The sequence below is a fragment of the Nycticebus coucang genome, chromosome 10 (assembly GCF_027406575.1).
Source record: "Nycticebus coucang isolate mNycCou1 chromosome 10, mNycCou1.pri, whole genome shotgun sequence".
In the NCBI taxonomy this organism is placed as follows: domain Eukaryota; kingdom Metazoa; phylum Chordata; class Mammalia; order Primates; family Lorisidae; genus Nycticebus; species Nycticebus coucang.
Window position 1 is genome coordinate 124175122 of NC_069789.1, and position 18526 is coordinate 124193647.

General features: G+C 49.3%; 1 protein-coding gene across 8 annotated transcripts in view; it reads right to left on the reverse strand.

Annotated features, from left to right (window-relative positions):
• PAK4 (p21 (RAC1) activated kinase 4) overlaps nucleotides 1–18526 on the reverse strand; it is a 50755-nt gene that overhangs the window by 14404 nt on the left and 17825 nt on the right. For 2 of the 8 annotated variants that reach the window (XM_053606629.1, XM_053606626.1), the window contains exon 1: nucleotides 4430–4594. The exons of the other annotated variants lie outside the window; for them this stretch is intronic. The gene's annotated coding sequence lies outside the window, so the exon portion shown is untranslated. Of the gene's footprint in view, nucleotides 1–4429; nucleotides 4595–18526 lie in introns of those variants that run through there. 8 annotated transcript variants of the gene reach the window in all.

Below are 18526 nucleotides of genomic sequence, written 5' to 3' on the forward strand. Positions count from 1 at the left end.
GTGGCTAAGCACAAGGGGAGCTGGAGTTTCTAATAAAGCAGTCAGCTACACTTGCTGAGAGCGGACACTTGAGCAGGGAGGGACCTGAAGATGGAGGGGAGAGGGAGCTGCATGGGTAACTGGAAGCAGAGCTCCTAGGAGGCAGGAACACTCAGGGCAAATCCACGTGTTTGGTCAAGGAGCAGTGGAGGCTGAGGGCTGCAGCAGGCGGTGAGGGGTTTCATGGAGATGGGAGGTGACAAGGTAGGGAGTGTGGGGCCTTGTGGGCCACAGTTAGGGCTTGTTCCTTCTCCAAGTGAGATGGGGCCACAGTAGGGTTCTGAGCAGAGAAGGGATGTCACTGGACCAGATAGTCACAGGCCCCCCTCTGGCTGGAAGCAGTCCCTGGGGGCAGGACATTAGGAAGGAGGAAGCTGTGACAGTCTGTGGTAAACAAGTGGACAGGACCATGTTGGGGCTGTAGAGGGGCTGCTGTGGGTAGATTCTCGGCATGCTATAAAGGTCGAAGGGGCAGGACCTGCTGACTGCAGCATGCTCTGTGAGAACTCGGGTGTGGGCTCCAGGGGGAAGGCTTGGACTGCTCTTGCTCAGTGCAGCACCTGGCTGGCCCAGTGCCTGGCACACCCTGGCGCCCACTCCCTTCCCTCCAGAATCCTCATCATCACCAGAGTTATTTGTCTATTTCTGTTTTCCCTGCTAAGTCAGTGGCTCGCACAGGTAGGGACCATGCTCTGGTGGTTGTGGCTGCATCCCCATGCCTACAGCAGAGCGTGGCCACAGAGGGACCCCCATTTGTGGCTGCTGACTCGCCCAGACCTGTGCCAGGCATGCAGAACAGGCCAGACTGGGCCCCCAGAATAGTTCTGAGTGGGTGGGGTTTCCAAACCAGGAAAATGAGGCTCAGAGAGGGCAAGTCACTGCCCAGGGCTACCCAGCACCAAGTCATAAAGGTATCTACCTTGTCCTACAGAGAAGGCCTGTCCACACCGCGCAGGCTCCTGCTTCTTCCTACCAGGCTGAGGCCTCCACTTCAAAGAGAAGGTCTCACAGGATAAGAACGGGGTGGAGACTACTCCACTGACAATGACCAGAGACACCAGAAAAGTTGCCCTGGTTAGGAGGGAATTTGAAGAAATGCTAAACAAGTGAATTCACAAAACATTCCAAGGGCTCCTTGGCTCACAAACCTCAAATGCTGTGATTTAACAAGGCCCTGCTTGGCTGGGTCCTGCCAACCATGCAAACTTTCCCTGTTACAGCCTGGACACAGCAAAGCTTACTCTAGCCTCAGGGCTTTGCACCTACTATTCCCTTTGCCCAGAACTTCATGGTTCACCCTTCCTTGATATTCAGGTCTTAGTGCACATAAAACCTCACTGGAGAGGGTGTCGCTGACCCCACTAACAATTTGCACCCTGCATTATATGTCCCTGCAGTGTCTATTACCACCTGGCATCATATCCCCCATCCCCGGCCACCCACCCCTCAGTAGAAATTTGGTTTCTCAAGCAGGGATCTCTGTCTGTCTTGCTTTTGCTGGATTTCTGGCGTCCAGCACAGTGCCTGGGATACAGTGGGTACTGAGTGAATATTTGTGGAACAAATTGCCAAAGTGATGAGTCTGGACCCTGAAGAGGTACAGGGAAAGGGGCTGAGGGCACAGTCTAATCAGAGTCCCCAAGGACTTTCCTACACTGCCTAAAAGTCTGATCTTGATGCTTGAACAGTCTTCAGCAACTGAATTTAGCTGTTTAGCAAATAATCTGCTGGGTCCCAAACACCTCAAAAGGCACCCCACTGTGAGCTATGCCCAACCCACCCCAGCCATGGTTTAGGCTGGGAAGGTGAGGAAGTGGCAGCAAATTTGGCTACAGGCAAGAGGCAAATTACACAGGAGATGACTCTGGAAATCCACCAGTACCCATAATAGGTGACATTCCCTGAAAAGATACAGATCCAGTGGGCACCAGCATCTGCTGTCTGTGGAGAGTGAACAGACCTGCTCTCCTTGTTCTAGCCAAGTGCAGTGTAGACCCCCCCCCCCCCGCTAGGACTTTGTATAGTCTGTGCCCTTGGCCTGAGTCCTGAAATGTCCCTATCCCAAGCTTCACGCCCTTAGCCCTTCCTCTGCCTTCAAACTGCCACACCCCTTACTTTTTCCTTAAGGGTATCTGTCACAGTTGCAATTTTGTATTTGTCTGTATGTCATTTGATTGATATCTGTCTTTGCCAATGGATAGGCAGCCCCATGAAGGCATGGCCGATCCCTCTGGGCCATTGCTACGTCCCCAGCACAGGCCTGGCCCAGTATAAGAGCTCAGCAGACAGCTGGTGGTTAGATGCAGACTGCCCAGACTCCACCCCTCCAAGCTGTGTGCCCCTGGACAAACCTCTCACCCTCTCTGGGCCTTAATGTTCTTGTCTGAAAATTGGGAGTAAAGATAATCCCTACCTCCAGGTAATGTTCGGTGAATGAAACATGTGGGCAGTGCCTGGCACCAAACAGGCTATCACTACAGGCTGGCTGCCTCCGCCACTGCTGAATGAATGAACCAATAAATGAGAGGGGATGCTGGGCACACTCCCCGCTCCCCCTCACAGAGCAAACGTCTTACTTTCTCAGGGGTAGCATGAGGGGCAGCATTGGGCTGTTACCATCTGATGATAGGTCTGCCTCTTACCCTAGACTAGAAGCCTCAAGAGGGCAGGGGCTGGGGCCACCTTAGCCACAATGTGTCCCCAGCCCAACCTAGCACAAACTGGGGCTCAGCTCAGAGTGCGGCTGAATGAAGAGATGGTGCTTCCTTGTTCAGTGGGCCCAGACATGGTGCTCAAGATCCCCTAAGGCAGCCAGGGGCTCCTCTAGCAGCCCCAGAGCCCACTATCCTGAGATCCAGCCAGGAACAATAGGGCATAGACATAAAGGGCATTATTGGTGTCCCTGACTCCCCAGAGGTGCCCAGGATAGGGATGGACACTCCAACAAACCTGAGCCCACAGGGACTGGGAAAATCAAATCAGATTTCATTCATTCCTCCCCTGAGGCCAGGCAGGAAAGGGGTAATGAGGCAGGAAATAGCCTCTGGGGTTCCTCCCCAGCACGGAAACCCAAGCCCTCACAATGTGTACCTCCCTGGCCATGCAACACCCCCCATCCCCCCCACACACACAAGGCCACGCACCAGATGCCAGGAAACATACTACGTAGCAACTAATGACCATAACACAGACTAGTCTTCTCATCATGGACCCAACACACAACAATGAACACAAAGACATCCCACAACACCTAAGTACGTCTATACACACGCATGTGCATGCACACACACCAGCCCTAGACACAGCATATCTGAGGACATCCCACTGTGAGCAGGATGTCCACAGCTGACACACTACGCAGAGGAGAGCCCCAGAGATTGTCACACAGACCTGCAGAATGCATATCCGGCCACATAAACACAGACCTCAGGGACACACATGCTGGTCAGCTGGAGACTGTGGCAACCCACCTCAAACCCACAATATCCCGAGCACCTCAGCGGCAGCCCTAATAGGAGTGTGGGACGGGAGGCTGGTGGCCAGAGGTCAGTGCTTTGCTTGCTAAGAAATATGGGGAATGGATATCCACCTGGAGCCTCAGTTCCTGCCTGTGGAATATGGGGTACCAGCAGGGTGGCCAGAGGGAGCCTCTAGTGGGAGAATATAGGGGAAGAGGCTCTCACAACCCAGACTAGCTCAGAGGAAGCACTCAGCAAACAGAAGGGCCATCACAGACAAGTCTCAGCAGGGCCCCAGACAAGCCACACATGAAGCTGGGACAAATCTGGTAAAAATCCACAAACGCAGTAAAGACCCACACAGCCCACAGATATAGGGACTACCAGAAAAGACCCATACACATGTACCAACGACCCTGGGGCAGCCCACAGACACACACGCCACAGACCTGGTCATCCTTTACAAACACAGAGACAGGTGCACACATGCACAATCCCATGGCTGCTGATTGACAGACTTACCAGGAAAGCTGTACCCCAAGACACACACATCTACAGATACCCGCCAAGATACCAAGCTAGGCTAGGATACCCACACAACCCTAAACCCAAACACAGTAGAAAACAAGAGCCCCTGACACACCAGGCACACACAGTGTCAACTCCAGGGTCACCCAGAGTGACTCGGTGAGGTTCAGCCCTGAAGCCCCCTATACAAGCCAGACCCCAGGAACATGTTCCCACAGAGAGGCACAGGGACCTGAGTCCAGACAGGCACCTGCCACCACATACACATAGGAACCAGTGACCCCGCCCCCAGCCTCAAGAAAGGTGTGGCCCCTCACATGTGCTCACAGGCCAAGTGGTGGAACTGCTCCCTCCCATCCACCCCTTCCCCCCCACCCCTCCTGCCCCAGCCCTGACCAGCTCACCTCCACCATCCTCTCCCTGCTTCCTGGGCCCTGCTCCTCACAAGTCTCAGTGGGGCAGAGTGATAGAAAGACAGGCTTCCAGTAGGGAGGACAGAGAATGGGGGTCAAGGGCTCCCCTGGCCCTCAATGTGGGCACCCATCAAAGAGAGCTGCTGGGATTGTGCCCCCAATTCCCTGGCAGCGGTGGTGACGCGGCCCTGCCTTGACAGGACTTGAGTCTGGGCTGTGGCTTCCACCCACGGAGGGCGGGCAGGAGGCGGGCCAGCCTGGAGCCAGGCTGGGTGAGCCTGGGCCACGTGGCTCACAGCTGCCTGGACAGAGGGAGGGGCTGGAGCAGGGACCCCAAACACAGCCCTTGCTTCAGCAGAGTCAGTGCCCCCTACCCCACTAACACAGGCACACTATGCCCTGCCTTGCCCCCAACACCAGGCTGGGTGCCAGGGGCCAGAGAAGCAGGGGCTGCATAGAGCAGGGCTCAGCCCTGAGAGCTGCTGCCCCGTGGCTAGGCACACGCAGAGCCCCAGGGAGAGGGCGGGTGGGTCTCTGATGGGGAGGGGACTGGAGAGCTGGGCTGTTGCGTTCCTCTCCCCCCTCAGGCTGGGATTCCAGCACATTTTCCAGAGGACACGGTGAGAGTGGCCGCTTGGGCCTAACTCACCCATTAATAGGAATCTGAGACTCAGCCTAACTAGGGGAGGGGGTGAGACTATGCAACAGTCCCCACACTACCACCTGTAGTGTGGGAATGGGGCTGGAAGATACGGATAGAAGAAACACAGGAAAGGAAGGGTGAGAGGCTGAGACTTCTACATGCTTTGATGCTCTGTCCCCAGGATCAGACTAACACTGCTGAAAACAAGCAGCCTGACTTGATGAAGAACTTACTCTGGGTCAGGCCTTGCTCTTCAGCAGGCCCATTTTACAGCAGAGGAAACTGAGGCCCAGAGTGAATTATTCAAGGCACCTGCAGGGAGGGTAGGCTATCTGTGCTGGCACCGCACCCTTTCCAGCCCTTCTGAGCACAAGGCTGGCTGGCACAGAAGCCCATTCCCAACAGGAGCCCTGCCTCACCTCTCTCTCCCTTCAAATCCCACTTCCTCTGCAAAGTCTTCACTGGCTCAGTACAAAACTCCCTGTGTAACTTGCCTCCTGTGATGACCTGTCTCTCCTGATCAGTAACTTAAGAGGGGCAGGGGCCAGGGCTGCCTGGCTCATCCCTACTCACCCTCAGACCCTACCTCAGGCACCTTCGCCTCTAGAAGTGCCAGCCCTGGGCACTTGTCTGTCTCTCTCCTTCATTCATACATTTATTGAGCTCCCAGCACACAGCAGGCAGGCCTATAAGAGGCACTTATTCAGCATGAACAAATTAGACACAACCGCCTGCTAGGAGACTGGGGTGAAATCCTAGAGGGACTATTGACGGCCCAGGTCCAGTGAACAGCAAGGACCAGATGTGCCATGTGTCTCAACTCAGGACAGGCACCAGGTCCATGGTGAACCTAGTGAGCGCAGTGAGCAAGTGGCCCTGGCAGGCAGGTAGACAGAAAAGCCTCTGTCTTTCCCACTGCCCTGCTCTGCCCGCCCCCAGCCAGCTCCCCAAGGACAGATGTTATCTCTACACACAGAGTATGGGCTGGGAGACTGTACTCACTCCAAGATCCCAGAATTCCCATCTACCTTCCTCCTGTCCAGCACCTGTCCACCAAACCAGGGAGGAGCAGCTAGGCTGGGACCTGGACCACAGAAGTGCAGATATTGGGGTCCCCAAAAGTCTCAAACCTCAGGTCACCTCCTCTCCCATGGGGGTGGGGGCACCTGTCAAGCAGGCACAAAGCCAGGAGCCAGGTGGGGCAGGCCCCACAAACCAGACCAGCTGGTTTTGGCCCAGGTGGGGGAGGTGTCAGGAATAGGTGGCTCTGGCCAGGGCAGGAAACTAGGTCCCATGGGGAGGGAGAGGAGGGGGTTGAACTGGGTGATTCTCAACTGTTAACAATTTGCCACATTTGGGTTCATCTTCTCCTTTTATTTCCTTTCCTTCTCTCACTCTTTTTTTTTTGAGTATTGTTCTATTGCCCAGAGTAGAGTGCAGTGGCATCATCATAGCTCACTGCAACCTGAAATTCAAACTCTTAGGCTCAAGGATCCTCTTGCCTCAGCCTCCTGAGTAGCTGGGATTGTTGGCATACACCACCACGCCCAGCTAATTTTTCTATTTGGGGTAGAGTTGGGGTCTTGCTCTTGCTCTGGCTGGTCTCGAACTCCTGAGCTGAAGCAGTTCACCCCCACACACACACCTTGGCCTCCCAGAGTACTAGGATCACATTCTGGGAGGCAGTGCTGATCCCCTGCATGGTCTCTGATTCTTTATAATACAGGCACAAGTTTCAAAAGGCAAAAGGCACCGAAGGGTAAACAGTGACAGGATATCCTCCTTTCTGAGAGATCCTAAGCCCATGAATGTGTGTATACATACATGCTTACACACTTTTAAAAAAACACACAAATGGCAGCACACTAAACACATTATTCTGCACATTGCTTTGCTCAAAAACACTCCTTGGCTCTCCCATACTGCTGGCACCTGGCAGGAACTTGGCAGTTTCTAGTCAAGACGAAGGCACACAGTCTGGGTACAAACACAAGCAAAATGCAGGCCCACAGGGCCAGGAAGTACACGCGGGAAGGTTCATGGCAGAGCAGTCAGCTAAAGACTGGAAACAAGACAAATACTTGTCCATAGGAGATGTGGAATGAACTGTGATCCCCCAGCAACATGGGACACAACAGGGGGGATGAATGACCTACAGCTACACATGGACGGGAGATGTGGAATGAACTGTGATCCCCCAGCTCCATGGCACACAATAGGGGGGATGAATGACCTACAGCTACACATGGACGGGAGATGTGGAATGAACTGTGATCCCCCAGCTCCATGGCACACAACAGGGGGGATGAATGACCTACAGCTACACATGGACGGGAGATGTGGAATGAACTGTGATCCCCCAGCTCCATGGCACACAACAGGGGGGATGAATGACCTACAGCTACACATGGACGAGTATCTCATGTGGTGCCAAACAGAAGCAAAACATAAAATGATAGTACATCCTAGGACTTTGTCTGCAGTTCAAAACCAGGCAAAACCAAACTGCTTACAGGTGGCAAAACAAGGAGGAAAAGGCAAAGAAATGATGTCCTCAGCTCAGCACAGTGGCTCACGCCTGGAATCCCAGCACTCTGGAAGGTGGAGGCAGGCGGATTGCTTGAGCTTAGGAGTTTGAGAACAGCCTGAGCAAGAGTGAGACCCCGTCTTTACCAAAAATAGTAAAACTAGCTGGGCGTTGTGGCAGGTGCCTACAGTCCCAGCTTCAGCAGGCTGAGGTAAAATAGGATTGCTTGAGCTCAAGAGTTTGAGGTTGCTGTGAGCTATAACACCACAGCACTCTACCCAGGGCGACACAGTGAGATGTCTCAAAGAAAGAAATGATGTCCCCAAAAGTCAGGAGATGGCTGCTTCTGGGGGAGGGACCAGGAGATTTAGAGGACAGAGGGGAGGTGGCACCATCTGTTTCATCACCTGGAAGCTGCTGGCTACATGGGTTTTCCCTTTATTGTAATTGGTTATGCTATACAATTTTGTTGCATGCACTATTCAGGATGCATCCTAACAATTTAAAATTATGATTTTAGGCTTGGTGCGTATAGCTCAAGCTGCTATGGCACCAGCCACATATACCAGAGCTGACGGGTTCAAATCCAGCCCAGGCCTGCCAAACAACAATGACAAGTACAATCAAAAAATAGCCAAGCGTTGTGGCGGGCCCTGTGGTCCCAACTACTTGGGAGGCAGAGGCAAGAGAATCACTGAAGCCCAGGAGTTGGAGGTTGCTCTGAGCTGTGATGCCATGGCACTCTACCCAAGGCAACAGCTTGAGGCTCTGTCTCAAAAATAATAACAATAAAATAAAATAAAATTATGATTTTAAAGAAAATATATATATTGGCTCAGCACTCCTAGCTCAGTGGTTAAGGCGCTGGCCACATACACCAGGGCTGGTGGGTTCAAAGCTGGCCTGGGACTGCGAAACAACAATGACAACTACAAAAAAAAAAAAAAAAATAGCCTGGTGCTGTGGTGGGCGCCTGTAGTCCTAGCTACTTGGGAGGCTGAGGCAAGGGAATGGCATAAGCCCAAGAGTTTGAGGTTGCTGTGAGCTGTGATGCCACAGTACTCTACACAGGGTAACAGCTTGAGGCTCTGTCTGAAAAAAAAAGGAAAGAAAGAAAATATATATAGTAGAACCTCTGTAAGCTGATCACCCAAGGTCAACATATGGAGGTGGTCAACATTAAGGAACTAGGCCTACTGTGCTGAAAACATACATGTGGTACACATCCAGTCTATGAAAATGAGGTCAATTTAAGGAGGTGGTCACTGTACAGAGATGGTCAACTATAGAAGTTCTGCAATGTGTGTGTGTGTGTATGTATTTATCCCTCAGTATCTGAAGGGGATTAGATAGGACCCCCAAAGCATACCAAAATCCATGAATGTTCAAGTCCCTGAGGTGGGCCTCCATATTAAATTTTCTGCATCCACAGATTCAATCAATTGCATATGGAAAAGTCAGCCCCTCCCCCCCCTTTAAGAGGCAGGATCTCACTACTGTGCCCAGGCTGAAGCACAGTAGTATGATCTGATCACAGCTCACTACAGCCTCAGATCCCTGGGCTCAAGGAATCCTCCTGCCACTGCCTCCCAAGTAGTCGGGACAACAGGTATGCATCACCAAACCCAGCTAATGTTTAAATTTGTTTTGTAGAAATGGAGTCTCGCTATGCTGCTCAGGCTGATCCCAAACTCCTGGTCGTAAGCGATCTTCCCACTTTGGCCTCCCAAAGTGCTGGGATTACAAGTATGAGCCGCCATACCTGCCCGGTATTAAATTTTCAGATGGTTGAACCCACAAATGCAGAATCCATGGATACAGAAGGCTACCCACAGCCTGTTTCTCTGCAGGGGATATATTCCAAGTACCCCAGCGGATGCCTGAAACCACAGTACCAAACCTGATTCAGTCAGTACACGTTTCTGCTAATGTCTTCCACCCACAAATGCAATGAATGCCCTTTCCACTTTAATTAAGCACTTATCACACTCTGTGGCTGTAACTTTTGCAGTTTGAGGTGCAACAGCAAAACAAGCACACATTCCTTTTCTTCACAATTTCACAGATAGAAGATTTGCTCTTACTATAGATCTAAAAAAACCTCAGTATGTAATATTTTTCTTTTCCTTAGTAAGTTGAGAACTTTCCTGTTTTCACTCAAAGGAAGCACTTTATGGCTTCTCTTTAGCTTATCCGAATTGGCGGCATCAGTGGCATCACCATTCTTGTGCTTGGGGGCCACTGTTAAGCCAAACAAGAGCTTCTTGAACACAAGCAATACCATACTGCGACAGTTCATCTGATAACTCAGACGGCTACATGACAAACAGGCGGGTAGCATACACATCATGAATATACTGGACTAGGGGGCGATTCACATCTCGGGCAAGATGAAGTGGAACAGCTCAAGATTTCATCATGCTGCTCAGAATGGCATGCAATTTAAAATGTGTGAATTGTTTATTTCTGGAATTTTCCACATAATTATTTTTGGACACCCGTTGACCATGCATAACTGAAAGCACAGAAAGAGGAAAGCAAGGATAAGGGGGACTACTGAATATATACGTATGTCTCCACGATCTATCCATGCCTTGATCTTGGCAAAGCGCTGCCTTGCTGCTTCAGCAGCTGTGTGGAAGGGCTATGATGCCTTAAGCCAGTCCCTGCCAGGTGGTTTCCAGTCTTTTGCTCTTACAAATCACAGCATTGCACAGGTGTGAAGTAGAATTGCCGAGCAAAGCTCACCACTGCCAAGTGACCCCGGGTAAGTGTTGCCTCCATTCACAGCCCCTCAGCAGCGCCAGGGCCCATCTCCCCTTGGGCTCACAGCACAGAATGCTGCCAGCCTCTCTGATTTTAGCCAGAAATCTGGCTCCTCTCAGCCTAGTTTTCTTTTTTTTTTGTTTTTTGCAGTTTTTGGCCGGGGCCGGGTTTGAACCCACCACCTCTGGTATATGGGGCCGGCGCCCTACTCCTTTGAGCCACAGGCGCCGCCCCCCTCTCAGCCTAGTTTTCATTTGTATTTTTCTACTTAGTAGGTTGAGCAGCCTTTCATTTATAAAAGCCATCAGAATGACCTTTACCTATTTTTCTGCTAGGTCAGGGGAACCTTTGTAAACCTCATCTGACTGTGTCCCTCTGCTAAAAACCTACTTCGGGCCCACACAGCTAAAGCCATCTCCTCACCAAGGTCATGCCCACCTCTCTGACCTCATTTCTCTACATTCTCCTCCCGTAATTGCCTGCTCTGGCTGCACACAACTCCCTTCCCACATTCATGGATTCCATCAACAAGAAATCCAGCGTGCGCCTACCATGTGCCCTTGTGCCAGGGCTTAGAGTAAAAGAAATATGCGATTCCAGCTGACACAGGTTGGCTGGAGGGATGGGCAGTGTGGGGGAGGCAGGCCACAGGAGAGCAAGGGGGCTGACACAGATGCTGAGGACAGGCCTGGGTTGTGAACTCTGGATGCCCTGTGGAAGATGAGATCAAGGCCTGGGAGGGTGTGGGGAAGAGCAACAAGGATGCGGCACTGGTACAGGCAACTGAGGATGGTAGCCAGGATGGTGGGAAATAGAGAGAAAGGGACAGAGCTGAGTTGTGTCTAACAAGGAAAAACAGCACTTTATGTGTCAGACGCTGAGGATGAGGGCAGCACCAAGGATGACGTTGAAACTAGGCCCACCACAGTGGTATCTGCCCTAGAGAAGCTCAATCTTGGGAGGGATAAAAAACAAGGAAGTGGGAGGATCCCTCTGCCCGCTCCTAGGCCTGCTCTCTGAATCAGTTTCAGTAATCTAGACAGAGGGAGATAAACACATAGATGAGCCCAACAGGACACGGAACCCAGACACAGACCTACACAAACACACCTGGCTGGTTTTCTTCAAGTTATTTTTTATTGTGGTAAAATATACATAGTATTTATCATTTTAACTATTTATAAGTGTACAATCCAATGGCATTAAGTGTATTCACAATGTTGTATAACTGTCACCACAGTCTATGCCCAAATGTTTTTTATCATCCTAATAAAAATTCTGTACCGATATAAAAATATCCCCACTTTCCACAGTACCCCTAGCTCCTAATAACCTCTATTCTACTTTCTGTATCTTTGAATTTGCCTATTTAGCTTATTTCACTAAGCACCACGTTTTCTTTCCTTTTCTTTTTTTGAGACAGAATTTCACTCTATCGCCCTGGATAGAGTGCCATAGAGTCATACCTCACAGCAACTTCAAATGCCTGGGCTCAAGCAATCCTCTCCTCCTGCCTCAGCCTCAAAAGTAGCTGAGACTGCAGATGTCCCCTCATAATGCCTGGCTAGTTTTTCTCTTTCAGTAGAAACGAGGTCTCACTCTTGCTCAGGCTGGCCTTGAACTCCTGAGCTCAGGCGATTCTCCTGCTTTGGCCACTCAGACTGCTAGGACTACAGGCATGAGCCACGGCACCCAGCAAGTATCATGTTTTCTTTTCTTTTCTTCTTGAGACAGGGTCTCATTCTTGCCCCAGGCTAAAGTACCATGGTAACAGCCTAGCTCACAGCAACATCAAACTCCTGGGTTCACGCGATCCTCCCGCCTCAGCCTCCCAGAGAGCTACAATTACAGGTGTGAGCCACCACACCTGGCCAGTATTATGTTTTCAAGGTCCATCCACATTATAGCATCTATCAAAATTTCATTCCTTTTTAAGACTGTGCATATACACCACATTTTGTCCCTCCATTCATCTACTCATGGAAATGGAGTTGTTTCTACTTTTTGGCTACTGTGAATAACACTGCTATGGGCCTGGGTTACATGTATCTGTTTGAGTCCCTGCTTTCAGTTCTACTGGATGTATGCCTGGGAGTGGAGATGCTGGCTCAAGTGGTAACTCTATGTTTAAACTTTTGAGAAACTGCCAAACTGCTTTCCATAGAGGCCGCATTATTTTACATTTGCACCAGCAATGCATGGGGTTCCAATTTCTCCATATCCTCCCAACACTTGTCATTTTTGGTTTTTTGATAGTCAATCCTGTAAGTGTGAAGTGGTATCTCACTGGGGTAAATGATTCTTGACAAAGCAGCATAAGCAATCCAATGGAAGAAAGCCAGCGTTTTCAACAAACGGTAAGGGAACAACTGGACATCCATATGCAAAATAACCCAAATCTTAATCTAAACCTCACACTTTGTATAAAAATTAACTCATAGTGAATCATGGACTCAAATGTAAAACCATGAAACTTTTAGGAGAAAAAACAGGAGAAAATGTTCGGGATCTAGGATAAGGCACAGGGTTTTTAGACTTGAAAGCAAAAGCACAAGCCAAAGTGACCCCATCAAAATTAAAAACTTTTGTTCTGTAACAGTCCACATGAAAAGTATAAAAAGCCAAGCTAGGAGAACATGTTTGCATACCACATACCTGACAAAAGGCTAGCATGCAGAATAAAGGACTCTTAAAATACCAACAGTAAAAAAATTAACAATCAAATAAGAAAATGTGCGAAAAACGTGAAGAGACATTTCACCTAAGGGGACACAGCGTGGCAAACAAGCACACTTGGATTCTCACCATTATTAGCCATTAGAAAAATCCAAATTGAAGCCATAGTAAAATATCATTACATACTTATTAGAAGAGGTAAAATAAAAATAGTGACAATCCAAATGCTGGTGAGGATGCAGAGAAACTGGATCACTCTTACATTGCTGGTGGGAATATAAAATGGTACTGCTGCTTGGGAACAAACAGTTTGGCGGTGTCTTTAAAGCCTGTGGCTCAAGGAGTAGGGCGCCGGTCCCATATGCCGGAGGTGGCGGGTTCAAACCCAGCCCCGGCCAAAAAAAAAAAACATGTCACCACTGGCTCGGCACCCATACAACAGTGGTTACAGTACTAGCCACACACAACAAAGTTGGCAAGTTCGAACCCAGCCTGGGCCAGCGAACCAACAATGACAACTGTAACAAAAAATAGCTAGGCATTGTGGCGAGCGCCTATAGTCCCAGTTGCTTGGGGGCTGAGCAAGAGAATCACTTACAGCCAAGCATTTGAGGTTGCTGTGAGCTGTGATGACACAGCACTCTACCCAGAGTGACAGCTTGAGACTCTGTCTCAAAAAAAAAAAGTCACCACTATACTGCCCAGCATTTATACTTCTGGGTATTCATCCCAGAAAAGCAAAAATTTGTATTTACACAAAAATCTATATGAGAATGTTACAGCAGCTTTGCTTGTGATACTCCAAAGCTAGCAAAAACTCAATGGATATCCTTCAATGGATGAATGGTTAAGCAAACTGCGGTGTAGCCACACCCCAGAATACCACTCAGAAATAACACACGACTATTGCGTAAATGGATGTATCTCCAAGAATTACCCTGAGTGAATAAAGTCAACACAAAAAGGTGGCATAGTGGATGATTCTACTTCCCCAACATTCTTGAAATGATAAGAATTATAAAAATGGGAAAGAGGTAGATGATTGGTTGCCAGAAGTTTGGGATAGATAGCAGAAGGGTCACTACAAAAAGTTTTGGGATATACAAAAGTTAAGGAACATAAAATCGGCTCAGCACCTGTAGCTCAAGTGGCTAAGGTGCCAGCCACATACACCAGAACTGGCGGGTTCGAATCCAGATTGGCCTGCCAAACAAAGACAACTACAACCAAAAAATAGCCAGGTGTTGTGGCAGGCGCCTGTCATCCCAGCTGCTTGGGAAGCTGAGGTAAGAGAATCACGTAAGCCCAGGAGCTGGAGGTTGCTGTGAGCAGTGACACCACGGCACTCTACCCAGGGTGACAGCTTGAGGCTCTGTCTCAAAAAAAAAAAAAAGAAAGAAACGAAACGTAAAATCATTTGATACTGTATTTTCTCGCCATGACATTCTATGCACTTTTACATGCTGGTAAACCATTTTTGAAAACACTCATTTTCTTCAAGTGCTGTAAATTCACTTTCGCAGGCACAAACAGCTGGAGAACCTTCTTCCACGCATGTGACTTTTTATTGTAGTGAACAGGAAGTAATTACGTGGGGCCAGGTCAGGATTGTAGAGTGGATGAGTCATAAATTTAACCTCTATGGATTCCAGGAACTGAATGGTGATAGTGGCTGTGAGAGTAGGAGCATTGTTATGATGCAAGATGGTTGCACCATCTGTAATTCTGTTCTTGGCCACTATTCTTAAAGATTCTCGAAAACTTGGGCGGCGCCTGTGGCTCAGTGAGTAGGGCGCCGGCCCCATATGCCGAGGGTGGCAGGTTCAAACCCAGCCCCGGCCAAACTGCAACCAAAAAATAGCCGGGCGTTGTGGCGGGCGCCTGTAGTCCCAGCTGCTCGGGAGGCTGAGGCAAGAGAATCGCGTAAGCCCAAGAGTTAGAGGTTGCTGTGAGCCGTGTGACGCCACGGCACTCTACCCGAGGGCGGTACAGTGAGACTCTGTCTCTACAAAAAAAAAAAAAAAAAAAAAGATTCTCGAAAACTTTTGGTAGGCACATTGTTGTCTACTTGAGCCCTAAAAGTCCTTTGTTTCTCCAGAGGAAAAGTTGCAAAATGACTGATTTTAGAAAAGAAAGTTGTCACTATTTTCTTTCTGACGCTTCAGGGCCACTTCACTTTTGTGGGTGGATTTTCATGGGGAAAAATCCACACTGCTGACACTGATTCTCTGGATCAAAATGGTAAATCCAGGTTTCATCACCAGTAACAATGTCAGAAATGTGTCTAGACGCGCCTCTGCAGAATCTGACCAGTATTTCTTCACACCATTCAACACGATGCCCTTTTTGTTCAAAGTGAGAGGCACACATTGGGATGAAACCTTTTTCTTTTTTTTTGAGACAGAGTCTCACTATGTCACCCTTGGTAGAATGCCATGGCACACAGCTCACAGCAACCTCCACCTCTTAGGCTTAAGTGATTCTCTTGCCTCAGCCTCCAAGTAGCTGGGACTACAGGCGCCCACCATAACGCCTGGCTATTTTTTGTTGCAGTCGTCATTGTTGTTTAGCAGGCCCAGGCTGGATTCGAACCCGCAAGCCTCAGTGTATGTCGCTGGTGCCCTACTCACTGAGCTACAGGCGCCGACCCAGGGATGAAACTTTCTTAACTTAAAGATAATTGGGCAGGATTTTAGACACATGAGGAATCCAATCTGTAGTGCTGCTTCCATGTCCTTAAATGTTACTCCATTGTTTTTACGAACTATTTTTTTCCACAACAGTGCTGTTTTTCCTCAGTCACTGCGGTCTCTGGACACCCACTCATCTCCTTGTCTTTCGGTGAAGTTCGGCCTCTTCTAAATTCTTGAAACCACTGGAAAATTGTCACGGAAAGGAGTAAGGGCCCCAAAAGCTCACGGTAAATGTTCAAGCCTTCGAGCTCCTTTAACCCACTTTTTTTTTTTTTTTGTAGAGACAGAGTCTCACTTTATGGCCCTCGGTAGAGTGCCGTGGCGTCACACAGCTCACAGCAACCTCCAACTCCTGGGCTTAGACGATTCTCCTGCCTCAGCCTCCCGAGTAGCTGGGACTACAGGCGCCCGCCACAACGCCCGGCTATTTTTTTTATTGCAGTTTGGCGGGGGCTGGGTTTGAACCTGCCACCCTCGGTATATGGTTTCATATACCCTGCTCACTGAGCCACAGGCGCTGCTACAGAGTGAAAGTGCTCTCTTCCCACTCCACGCTGACTGAGAGCCTCACAGACGGAAACATTTGAAGCTGATGAGCTAAGCAAGTTGAAACTTGCAACAGTGAATCAGAAAGGGCACCACTGTCAACTGTATTTCTTAGAAGTGAAATGGACCATAAAACAGTCTCAAAACTTTCACAGTGACCTTCATATAAAAGGTATTAGGAATGATCTTTGTGATGGTTCTGTATCTTGCCTATATCAATGGCAATACCCTGGTTGTGATCTTGTACCACGGTGTCACAGATGTTATCAATGGGGGGATCTGGGGATACCAGATTTCTCTGTATTATTTTTTACAATTGCACAAGACTCTGCAATGATCTCAAAATAAAAGGTTTACTTAAAAATATTATCAATTTATTAAAAATGCCAGACCCGGGGCGGCGCCTGTGGCTCAGTGAATAGGGTGCCGGCCCCATATACCGAGGATGGCGGAATCAAACCTGGCCCCGGCCAAACTGCAATAAAAAAATAGTCGGGCATTGTGGCGGGCGCCCATAGATCCAGCTACTCAGGAGGCTGAGGCACGAGAATCACCTAAGCCCAGGAACTGGAGGTTGCTACGAGCTGTGACGCCACGGCACTCTACCGAGGGCAATAAAGTGAGACTCCGTCGCTACTAAAAAAAAAAAAAAAAGCCAGACCCTTTCTGCCAGAACTTAGGCAGTGCCTGTGGCTCAAAGGAGTAGGGCACTGGCCCCATATACCAGAGGTGGCGGGTTCAAACCCCGCCCTGGCAAAAAAAAAAAAAAAATGCCAGACCCTTTCCCATCTTTTAGCCTTTGAACATGCTGTTTGCTCTTATTGGAACACCAGTCCACAAACTAATCCTGTTCCTCTTACAGATTTCTCCTCCTCCAGGAAGCCTTCCCTCATTTCCTAGGCTGGAATCTCCACCTCCCAGAGGGGCCCCAGAGGGGCTTCTCCTATCACAGCCATCACATTCTGACCTGTCCCTACTCCAAGGTCACTCTGGGATGTCACTGAGTGGGGCCTTGTCTGTTTCCCTCACTAGACTACAAGTTCTGTGAAGGCAGAGCCTCAGCCTATCAGGAGGAGGAGGAACAGTTAGTATCTACAAAAGAAAGTGAAGGCAACAGTGGTAGCTAACCCTCATTAAGAGGTTTCTATGTGCCAGGTCTTCTGAGTGCTTTGTATGGATGAAATAACCCTTATACATTTTACAAATGGGGAAACTGAAGCTAACAGAGTTGGGACAGGGGTTGTCACATGCCTAACATAGGTCACCAGCTGGATCTCTGGAGCCATCAATAGTGATTTCCAACCCAGAGGGCTTCCCCAAGAAAGGCTACCTAAGCCTGGCTAACAGGGTGGGGGGAGGATGGGGGAAGAGAGACCCTCCTGCCCTCAGCCCCCAATCCGTTCTCTCCTGCAGGGAAGGCCGTTAGCTGGCACAGACAGACCCCAGTGGCATAGACCCCAAAGCATCCTTTATACTCTCCAGGATAGGAAATGCCCACTTTCACCTGAGGCTATTCCTTCAGACACGGTTGCAGGATGGATGAGGGGGCTGCAGGCCTGGGTGGGCAGGGGTGGTTTCCTTTGGCTATTGGAGGGGGCACCTCTGACCCTTGTTGGGGACCACTCCTCTTAGCACAGACCTTCATTTATTTCCCCAGAGAAATCTCAAGAGCAAAATACCAAGCACAAGCTGCAGCCTAGTGCTGTCAGATGCGGTGTGCACGCCTGCAGAACAGCACTGGCCCGGCTCAGGGACCAGCAAGGCTTGGGTACCTTGGGGAGGACACCTGGGGCTGCAACCGCGACAAGAATGTTTTGTGTTTTAGTTGGGTGGGGGGGCCAAAGAGTTCAGCAGGTGACTCTCTATTCTCTTGGGGGTGTCTAACATCTTTGTAATTTACCAAAAAAGAGGCAAGAATAAAAAGGAAGGAAGTTGAATTTATTTGGTAGTACTAGGGAAAGCAGATGAAGGAGGGGACCTTCGAGGATTCGAAGTGCTTGTCTTCTTGATCAAGTGGTAGTTTCATGGATATTTCCTTTATAATTATTCATAAAACTAAACATGGAGGTTTTATGCATTTTTCTGTATACATGTCAGATCTTACACTACCATGCAGAAAAAAAACAGGGAAAGCAATCTAAGCTAAAAGCTTTCTCTGTATTTGCATATGCCTGCAAACAACCCCTCTCTCTCTCCACCTCTTTGCTCTCTCTCTTTACCATATGTACACACACACA